Genomic DNA, 11,511 nt, shown 5'->3' with positions numbered 1-11,511 from the left:
AATATTTTTAATTGCGGATCCGATAGAAATATTTATTAGTTGCATTGAGTTACGCAAAAATAGTGCCGAAAATCAATCGATTGTGCTGAAGGTGCCGGCTGCTTCCGAAAGGGCCGAAAACGGCATAATGTACACTCATTTTCCATCACTGTCACACATAAAATCTCACTATTTTGTTGACTTCGTTTTCCCCTTCCGATAACTTTTTGCTTCCGCGCTTGCCCAGCACCGCTGTGCAAAGCTTTGCACGCGCAGTCGCCCGCGAAACATATGTGCTGATTTGGGCATCCCTAACGTACACGATCTTCAATTAGACAGAATAGCATCATCGTCGAATTTTGTAAATCCTTTAGAGGCGTGGGTGGATAATGAGAAAGCTTTAGACATTCCTAATATTGATATAGTAATTCAATTTCAAAGCCTAATGATGACAGCAGGAGGAGCTGTTTGGTAGGCTTGATTGGATTTTGGTAGGTTTCGGGACAATGAGTAATAGTTATTTGCGAAAAATAGAAAATATGTACGTACATATCTCCAAATATTTTAGCAACCATTTTTACACAAATATTTCACCAGTGCGTTCGTATAATGGCGGCCACAAACATGTAAATATACCTGATTCCTAAGTACAAACGGTATTATTGCCAATCCATATATCGTGACCTAAGGGTGAAAAGGTGCCAAGAACATTTTTAGAAATTTTTCAAGAGAGACGAAAAATCGATGTAGTTTCATATTACCTGTCATCTGCGATATAATTTATGGCGTACTTGAACCAAGATTCCAGAAAAGTCTGCCAATGGGCTCGTACTCAACCATATTTCAGGCGGAAGTCTTCCCAATCGAAGTTGTGTTCGCGAATGTCATCGTAGAAGGCAAATGTGGCCAGAATAAATATTATGTCGGACATTCAGGCAGCGTTAAAGGCCTTAGTCTTTTAAAATGGCATCAAGGCTTGTAAACTTTTGAACCAACTGCAAGCCCACAATAGCGTCACGCATGAAGAGTTTGAAGGCAATGAAAGGGCTGACTGTCTCGCAAAGCGTGAAGCCCAAATGCGTTTGCGTGGTCCCTAGCCTTTCTGTGGTACATCTAAAGGATACGCTGCAGACCTACTCAGCTAGCTGGGAATAATCTCAAATTGCTGTCTACTGGCGGAAGTCAAAGGTATTAAGATAATCAAAGATATGCATAACTCTTTCCAACAGGATCTCCAAAAGACACCTTAAACTTAGAACTCTTACTGGCTACCTGACAGCACACTGCAAGTTAACGTACGGTTTTAATTAAATGGGTCTTTTTCTAGAGACGGACTGTAGCGTTTGTCGGCTGGTGAAAGAAACGCCAGAGTATATTCTATGTGCCTGTCTACGAAGCATGAATCGTAGATTGATACACCTTGGAGAACGATTGCCTTCTCCATCTAAAATTTGGAACATGGCCTCATCCAAAGTGCTGAGCTTTTTAAATAGCCTAAGGTTGGAGTGGATTACAATTCTTATTTAGTACAATATATCTTCTTAGGTCGCAGCGCGGGTATCTTCGACGTAATAATAATACTATCGTCACTAGATATGAATAAAGAGCTCAGAAAAACTCTTTGGGGAGTTCTGGGGAATACTGTTGCACTCGAAAATATAGTTGACCGCGGGTCTTTCTTCGCTGTCAAAGAGGTTAACGCGGCTTTCTTTGCCGTCACCTATGTTAAGAGTCTTTCTTCGCCAAAAGTTTTTTACGCCTCTTTTTTCGCTATCAACTTTTGAGCTCGCGGCTTTATTCGTATCTAGTGACGATATGTATGTATGTGTAAAGAGACATATGTGCCCATGGATAAGTCTGTACAGTAAAATTAATCGTTAGACGCAGTTAATTTGTTTTTATTAATCTAGTTGTGTTTTAGTTTTACTAAATGTTATGTTAACTATGTTTTTAAAAAATTTGACATTGAAAACAAATATTAAAACTCAAAAAAATGTTTGGTAGGTTTTGGTGGGTTATGGTAGGAAATTTTGGTAGGAAAAAAAATTGTCTGTGGCAACGCTGATTGGGAGCTTTGACAAGTTTACCCTGAAATCATTTGACGCTGAAAGCTTGCTGGTGTATTTGTTTTTAACCGACTTCACAAAAAGAAGGTTATGAATTCGTATTATTTTTTTCTATGTATGTTACCGCATAACTTTGGACCACGTTAACCGACAACTATAATTCTTTTTTAAAGGAAAACTGTTACCTGACAGGTGGTCTAATTTGGTTTAAATCCGATCATTGGATCATGAATAGATTAACGATAATCTTAAATTCTTAGATGGGAATTGAAATTGGTTTTGTTTTTTTTTGCTTAAAAATTACTTGTATATGTAAGCNATAGCCTAAGGTTGGAGTGGATTACAATTCTTATTTAGTACAATATATCTTCTTAGGTCGCAGCGCGGGTATCTTCGACGTAATAATAATACTATCGTCACTAGATATGAATAAAGAGCTCAGAAAAACTCTTTGGGGAGTTCTGGGGAATACTGTTGCACTCGAAAATATAGTTGACCGCGGGTCTTTCTTCGCTGTCAAAGAGGTTAACGCGGCTTTCTTTGCCGTCACCTATGTTAAGAGTCTTTCTTCGCCAAAAGTTTTTTACGCCTCTTTTTTCGCTATCAACTTTTGAGCTCGCGGCTTTATTCGTATCTAGTGACGATATGTATGTATGTGTAAAGAGACATATGTGCCCATGGATAAGTCTGTACAGTAAAATTAATCGTTAGACGCAGTTAATTTGTTTTTATTAATCTAGTTGTGTTTTAGTTTTACTAAATGTTATGTTAACTATGTTTTTAAAAAATTTGACATTGAAAACAAATATTAAAACTCAAAAAAATGTTTGGTAGGTTTTGGTGGGTTATGGTAGGAAATTTTGGTAGGAAAAAAAATTGTCTGTGGCAACGCTGATTGGGAGCTTTGACAAGTTTACCCTGAAATCATTTGACGCTGAAAGCTTGCTGGTGTATTTGTTTTTAACCGACTTCACAAAAAGAAGGTTATGAATTCGTATTATTTTTTTCTATGTATGTTACCGCATAACTTTGGACCACGTTAACCGACAACTATAATTCTTTTTTAAAGGAAAACTGTTACCTGACAGGTGGTCTAATTTGGTTTAAATCCGATCATTGGATCATGAATAGATTAACGATAATCTTAAATTCTTAGATGGGAATTGAAATTGGTTTTGTTTTTTTTTGCTTAAAAATTACTTGTATATGTAAGCGTTTGTTGAAAATGCAGTCTCACATAGAAATGTAAAAGTAAGGCCCCTATTATGAGTTTCATTTGATCTTCGACTGTGGCCGAAAGTGCTGATCGAAGGAATTTTCATTGGGTATTATCAGAGAACGTACATATATGAACGTAAATGATCGCATGTAAATTTGTGCAAATAAAAATGAAATAAAAAATAAACGAGTTTATAAAACCGTGGTAAAAATAAGTACAACGGAGTTCTGGTTCAACGACTCGTCAAAGGATGAGAGCTTGGTAAACTGGCCAGGAGTAGAAAATGTTTAAGAGGGTTCAAGTGTAGTCACATAGAAATGTAAAAGTAAGGCCCCTATTATGAGTTGCATTTGATCTTCGACTGTGGTCGAAATTGCTGATCGAACGAATTTTCATTTGGAATTATCAGAGATCGTGCATACATGAACGTAAATGATCGTATGTAAATTTGTGCAAATTAGAATGAAATAAAAAAGAAACGAGTTTATAAAACCGTGGTAAAAATGAGTATAACGGAGTTCTGGTTCACCGATTCGTCAAAGGATGAGNCTATCGTCACTAGATATGAATAAAGAGCTCAGAAAAACTCTTTGGGGAGTTCTGGGGAATACTGTTGCACTCGAAAATATAGTTGACCGCGGGTCTTTCTTCGCTGTCAAAGAGGTTAACGCGGCTTTCTTTGCCGTCACCTATGTTAAGAGTCTTTCTTCGCCAAAAGTTTTTTACGCCTCTTTTTTCGCTATCAACTTTTGAGCTCGCGGCTTTATTCGTATCTAGTGACGATATGTATGTATGTGTAAAGAGACATATGTGCCCATGGATAAGTCTGTACAGTAAAATTAATCGTTAGACGCAGTTAATTTGTTTTTATTAATCTAGTTGTGTTTTAGTTTTACTAAATGTTATGTTAACTATGTTTTTAAAAAATTTGACATTGAAAACAAATATTAAAACTCAAAAAAATGTTTGGTAGGTTTTGGTGGGTTATGGTAGGAAATTTTGGTAGGAAAAAAAATTGTCTGTGGCAACGCTGATTGGGAGCTTTGACAAGTTTACCCTGAAATCATTTGACGCTGAAAGCTTGCTGGTGTATTTGTTTTTAACCGACTTCACAAAAAGAAGGTTATGAATTCGTATTATTTTTTTCTATGTATGTTACCGCATAACTTTGGACCACGTTAACCGACAACTATAATTCTTTTTTAAAGGAAAACTGTTACCTGACAGGTGGTCTAATTTGGTTTAAATCCGATCATTGGATCATGAATAGATTAACGATAATCTTAAATTCTTAGATGGGAATTGAAATTGGTTTTGTTTTTTTTTGCTTAAAAATTACTTGTATATGTAAGCATTTGTTGAAAATGCAGTCTCACATAGAAATGTAAAAGTAAGGCCCCTATTATGAGTTTCATTTGATCTTCGACTGTGGCCGAAAGTGCTGATCGAAGGAATTTTCATTGGGTATTATCAGAGAACGTACATATATGAACGTAAATGATCGCATGTAAATTTGTGCAAATAAAAATGAAATAAAAAATAAACGAGTTTATAAAACCGTGGTAAAAATAAGTACAACGGAGTTCTGGTTCAACGACTCGTCAAAGGATGAGAGCTTGGTAAACTGGCCAGGAGTAGAAAATGTTTAAGAGGGTTCAAGTGTAGTCACATAGAAATGTAAAAGTAAGGCCCCTATTATGAGTTGCATTTGATCTTCGACTGTGGTCGAAATTGCTGATCGAACGAATTTTCATTTGGAATTATCAGAGATCGTGCATACATGAACGTAAATGATCGTATGTAAATTTGTGCAAATTAGAATGAAATAAAAAAGAAACGAGTTTATAAAACCGTGGTAAAAATGAGTATAACGGAGTTCTGGTTCACCGATTCGTCAAAGGATGAGAGCTTGGTAAACTCGCCAGGAGTAGAAAATGTTTAAGAGGGTTTAAGTGTAGTATTTTGAATATATTTTGATATAAAATATATTTAAGGAATTCGTCTAGAGATTTATTAAGAGCTTCCGACTGTCTAAAGAGGCGTTTGTGACCCGAATCAATTTAAAATAATTTAAAACTATCAACAGCATGATTTTGTTCTCGGAGATCGTGCCAACTGAAGCCATTATCAGAGTCAATGTTGGGAAATTATTCGACAATGTTTCTTTTCCAAACCTTCCAAGTTAACACTGGTAATGCGCGTTAACACTAGGAATATAATTTTGACAGCCAATTTCACGAAAGCAATTTAAGTGAAAAATGATTTTACTTTTTTGAACTTTATATGGAAACTGCTACTGAAACCGGCTGCGATCAATTTTCTTAGCGTTAACTTCGAAGTTACATACGTCTTTCTGATTACTTTGCTTAAAAAACCAGAGATGTATTTTAATTTCGCAGGCCTCTGTTATCTTCGGAGCGTCATCCAATTCGGGTTTTAAATTTACTGGCGGCATCTTCCTAGTCGCCAGGGAATACCGAGGGATCATACAATGACTTCTCGTGGCGTTTTCTGCCTCTTGCTTCATCCTAGACATGGCTCTTTCGTTTTTCCAACCACCGCAAATATCCGCACACTTTCTCCATTTCAAACCATTGTTTTGTACAAATTTGTCGATAGCTTTAAAAATTTCGTCGGTAGTAGTACTTCGCTCATCAAAAGTTCTTCTTCGATTTGCATTGCGAATGGGTACCTCACTAACACGAGAAGACTGACTCTAAAATCGTGTTGATTCGCTCTTTGACAGTGTGATTGTGAAGCTCCAAAGAATAAGTAATCATTAAGATAGTTATTAGGAATAGATGTTACATAAATATGTATGTATTTACACTAAGGATGTTAATTTTTCGACTTTCTCCGATCCCGGGATTTTCGGGATGGCATTGTCACAATACGGGGTTCCCGGGATTAGTCCCGGGATTTAGATATTCATTACTTTTCAACAACTTGAGTCGAAAAAACTGCTTCTTTATTGTTTGAGAAGCTCTCCTACCATGAAATAAATAATAAATAAGTGGGTTTGAAACCTACTTTTTTATTTTTCTCGCTGGCCGTAAGATTTATTTAGAAGGACTTTCTTATTTCAGACATATGATTAATTCAAAAAATTATTAAAAAACTCAATGCAATGTAGAATAAAAATATGGGAAGCAAATGCCCATATTGCGAAATTTCAAGGATAAAACTTTAAAATTACATTTTCAATATTTACCAGCCCTTCTGCACTATAAAATTGAATCTGTTTATTTTTTAATATTTTTGTTGAGCTTTGTACCATGATTGTTTATTAGGAAAAACTGAAAAAGAAACAAAGTCTAAGCGGTTGAAGTTATAGCAGCTATTTCGGGGATCACCACATCTCCTCATCAGACTTCTTTTTTCTAGACTTTAACAGGGATCGAACCTACGTAATCGATGTTCAAAGTCAGAAGCGTTAACCACTGAGCTATGTACTGTATGTCAACTCTTGTTGTTAATTCATTTTCCTTATTCAACCAACTACTATCAAGTGCAGCTGATTTGCCGCTATTTAAACTCGACAGCGTGGTTGTTGTTGTCAATTCTATACATCCATTTGCTTATTTGCTTTTTTGTATAGTTTCAGGCAGGCTCTTCCTAAACTATGTATTTGTCAATGTTATTGTGGCTTGTTAACATTTTATTTTTAATATTTTTATTGAGCTTTGTACCACGATTGTTTATTAGGACTTCAAATTTTTCCAAATTCCAATTTTTGTAAATAAGCAAATGGGAGTTAATTATTGGAGGATTTCTTTCTCGGGAGAAACAAATTCCCGGAGAACAAACTCCCCGGGAGTATTCAGCCTCATTGCGTAAGTCGTAAATTAGGCTAAATTGTACGACTCGACAACATTGGCATTGTCTACTGTCGTGCTGAAATAAGTAAGCGACGAAAATCGTCGAAAACTATACAGTGCTGCCAAGTTTTTCCGTTTTAATACACTAGTCGAGTGGAAATTTTAAGCAATGACGTGAGATTTTCTATACGATTCGACTATCGAAAAACGACTTGCATGCGACACGACTCTCGCAATGAGGGTGATTAAGAATTGGGCTGATATATGTTTTAAAAATAAAAGCCTGTTAGCTACCCTAAATTTTTTGTTAAATAAAATAAAATTTAAATTTAAATTTTACTTTTTATGAAAGGAAGTCATGGTCTCTTCGAATACTTATGTTACTGTGCCTGTATCACGCGGTCGAGGAACGAAAGTTTGACCATTGCTTGCTCAGAACTAGAAAAAATCACATGCAATATGAAAATGTTGACTGCGCGATTTCTCCAGCATTTCATAGATTTCCATTTGAAAATCAGCAATGGAGCATAATTTTTACGCAGTTCGAATACGCACTTTCTATTTCTCAATTTTATAGCGAATTGCGTAGAAAATTTGCAGAAATTGCTACGTGAGTGCACTATTGCTGTTACATATTCGAAGAATTCCACCGTAACCGACAGTGTACCAATAGTGGAAGCTGTCAGCCTTATCGAGAGTTTCGCCCGAAAACAAAACTACCCGGGCGAAAATTAAACTCTTGATAAGGCTGAATACACTGGATCACAAATTTCAGTTTGGTTTTTGTTCTCCAGACGCCACTATCCAATTTCTATGTAGAATTGCTCGGTGATTCCGAAAATCGGGTTTTTTTCTATGGATACGTTTTCGATATATTTGCATAAAACAAAAAATGTTACCACTTAATCATGTATATCTTACGAACCAATTTAACAATCTTAAAATGAGATAAGTCAAATCAAGGCTAATAAAATTCTCCATAAGCCATATATACATCACTTTCCGATAGGACTGATAATTTCTGACAAATTAATTAATCATTCCAGTTTTTTTTATGAAAAAATGAAAAAAAATCAAACTTTAACTTTAACTTTAACATTATTGCATTTGTGCTAAAGCCTGTTCTGTTACAAAAAAAAAAACATATGTGTGCTGTGCACACCCGGTAGAAGTGAAACCTTCATAAAATCATCAGAGTATTGTGGTGTGTATTTTATTAAACTCTCGTGAATTAATTCAATAATTTTATTTACTGGTTGATTGGGAGAAATATAAATTGCCACAAATATAACTGTTCTCTCATGGTCCAAGCTGCTTTCACAAGCAATTTAGAAAATACATTGATTCCAGTTTTTGTGAACTGAGTTCTATTTGTGGGGAGCTATACGAGCTCCATCATGTGTGTTATGATTTATTACAGCTCCGCCTGCTGTCATCATTAGGCTTTGTTAATTGTGTTTGTTGTTAATTCATTTTCCTTATTCAACCAACTACTATCAAGTGCAGCTGATTTGCCGCTATTTAAACTCGACAGCGTGGTTGTTGTTGTCAATTCTATACATGTGGGATTTGACTGACGGACAACTCCAAAGACAAACGGACCTAAATGCCATTAAGCAACACTGGACAGCGACCCGCAGGAGCAACACTGCTTGAGGAAGAATGGGAATAAAGGGAACGGACAAACTTAACGAAATAGACGAAACTAGACAACGGACATTTTTTGTACAAAGCGTCACTCCTTCGCTAGCACACGACCGAGAACGACGCACCGACCAAAACCGCGGGCTTCAACCCTAAAATGTAATAGTTTAATGCAAAGTGAATGTTAAAATAAATTGTGCACTGTGTTTATTAATTAAAGACTGGACTTTTATTTGAAGCGGAACGCACACCCCTCGCGCCATCCCACAAAAATTGGTGTCAAAAGTGAAATCGAGCCCACAAACTTATTAACAAAGCGACTCAGTGAGGGTGTGTGTACAAAGTAATTTGCGCACAAGTGAACGTTTGATTGCTCTAACAAATAAAGCAAGAGCAGTGTGCATGTGCTTAAAACATTAATATCTGAAAGAATATTATATATACTATTATATATATTATATTATATTATAAAATTTTGCAAGTTTTGGAATAACGGGACATAACCGTTACTCCGAGTGGTCCCGGTGCGTCGTTGTGCTAGAACACCGAATCGTTGGTGTACAAATTGCGGTACTCTCTAAAGTACTTAGCCAAGTGCACATAAAAGTACAGGCCCACTAACGGGCATACAGCAGCGAGTTTTACAGCTCTACGAAGCTGCGCAGCAGAGGCAACGCGCAAGCAACCACCGTCAGCGTAGCTTAAACGGCGGCACATAAGCGAGAGCGCACAAAAGCCTACTAACGGGCATACAACAGCGAGTGTCGAAAGTACATAAAAGTGCAGTCCTACTAACGGGCATAGAACGGCGAGGTAGCCGAAGTTGCGCAGCAGAGACAACGCACAGGTAAACATCGGCAGCGACAGTGAAGCGCTGCGCAGACAATAGAGCAGCAGAACAGCAAGTAGCCAAGTTGACGGCGGCGGGGGACATCAACGAGCGTAGACAACAGCAACAACAAAGTTCAGCAAGCAGCGAGGGATGATTCAAACAGATGAGTAGAAATACATTTGTATCAAATAAAATTTGTATACCTTTTGTTATGATATTTTAAATGTGTAAAATGTGTAAAGGATTATTATTTTCCAATAAGAAAACAAACAGTTTGTAATCCACATATTCATATAAATTTTAATTGGAATAGACAGTTTGAGAGCCACATATCAGAATTGTAACAATTTCACTTGAGAAAAAGAAAACAAAAGCAAACAATTGCGAAGCTAATGTGCGGTAGTCATTAGTATTACATGCAAACTGTTTTGTATAGTATCTAATGAAAAGTTAAATTGATTGTAATTGCTCCTTGTATGCAAATATTAACGATATCATTAAATATCACTACATATTTTTTATTTTATCACTGCTACCTTAAATATTGTATTTTATTAATTGAATTTGGAAGCCATGGACCGAAACGAAATTTTGAACTTGACAGTTGACGGATTAAAAGAGAAACTGGGGGAGTTAGGGCTATCGACAAGCGGACGGAAAGCGACGTTACAAGACAGACTAATGGAGCACTTCGGCCTGAACATGAGTGATGGCGAAGATACCGATGCTGACGAAATAGCAAGCCAGCCAAGCGTGCGCGAGGTTAGAGTTGAGAAGCATAATTTCACTCTCCGTGACGTCGAGGATTCCATGACTTCGTTTAGCGGATCAGGTCGGCCTCGCTTCGAACAATGGTTGGGGGACTTTGAAGCGAATGCAGCAGCGGTACAATGGAATGAGCTGCAGAAGTTCATTTACGCGAAGCAACTTTTGAAAGGTGGCGCAAAAATTTTTATACGCAGCCAAAGTGGCATAAACAGCTAGAGTTCTTTAAAGCTCGTGCTGCGGCAGGAATTTGGCGTTGTGTTGTCATCGCTTGAGGTGCACCGTGCTTTGCGTAGTCGTCGGAAGCGCCATGGGGAAGATCTCCGTGAATACTTGTACGTGTTAATGGAGCTAGGTAAACCGATTTGCTTAGACGACTCTAGCTTAATCGATTATTTCATCGAAGGCATACCGGACTCTAAGTCAAACAAAAGTAACCTATACCAGGCGAAAACCATTCAGGACTTGAAAGAGCAGATCAAGGTATATGAAAAGATTCGTTCCAGTCAACCACCACCCGGGAACATGAACAATGGAAAGCCATCGTCCTCAAACAAGGGCTTCCAGAGTTCAGCNTGGAAAGCCATCGTCTTCAAACAAGGGCTTCCAGAGTTCAGCTTCGACCAGCAAGGGATGTTTTATCTGTGGGGACACATCGCATTTTGCCAGAAGTTGTCCACGCAAACGGAACTCGTGTTTCAATTGTGGTAAAGAAGGTCACCGTGCGGCGGAATGTAAGTCGAGGGGCAAGTCCTTTAAGTCGGAACAGAACAGCGTGAACACTATGACGAATGAAGCAGAAGTTGTCGAACCTAAGAAGCGATGCGGGTTGATCTTTAAAGATATCAGCTTACACGGAACAACTATTTCGGCATTGGTTGATACGGGTAGCGACCTATGTCTAATGCGCTACGATACGCTGATGATGCTTAAGTTGGACGTTGATTTAAGTAGAGAGCGGCGACGACTGGTGGGGATTGGTACAAGCGAACTCACGACAATGGGTAGCTTTGCCATATTCGTTGAAATAGACAGCATCAAGTTGGAGATAACGTTCCATGTAGCAAGGGAGCGAGATATCAAGTACGCACTCGTTATCGGGAACGATGTTTTAAAGCAGGTCGACTTAATTGTTACTGAGGATGGGGCAGAGTTCCGGCAGAAGGAGGCACAGCAAAAGAAGCAGAG

The 11,511-nt window shown here is 37.6% G+C and overlaps 1 long non-coding RNA gene across 1 annotated transcript; it reads left to right on the top strand.

The window, feature by feature from the left end:
- Window positions 1–4,981: 4,981 nt before the first annotated feature.
- LOC108376518 (uncharacterized) lies at window positions 4,982–8,426 on the top strand. Its single transcript, XR_001849267.1, has 3 exons — window positions 4,982–5,191; window positions 8,031–8,034; window positions 8,415–8,426. It is a non-coding gene; the product is annotated as an uncharacterized LOC108376518 (long non-coding RNA).
- Window positions 8,427–11,511: the final 3,085 nt, after the last annotated feature.

This window comes from Rhagoletis zephyria, unplaced genomic scaffold, assembly GCF_001687245.7.
Source record: "Rhagoletis zephyria isolate East Lansing unplaced genomic scaffold, Rhagoletis_zephyria_1.1 Rzeph_scaffold_10593, whole genome shotgun sequence".
Taxonomy (NCBI): Eukaryota; Metazoa; Arthropoda; class Insecta; order Diptera; family Tephritidae; genus Rhagoletis; species Rhagoletis zephyria.
Note: the sequence above shows the minus strand (reverse complement) of the source record. Positions and strands in the feature narration are given on the sequence as shown.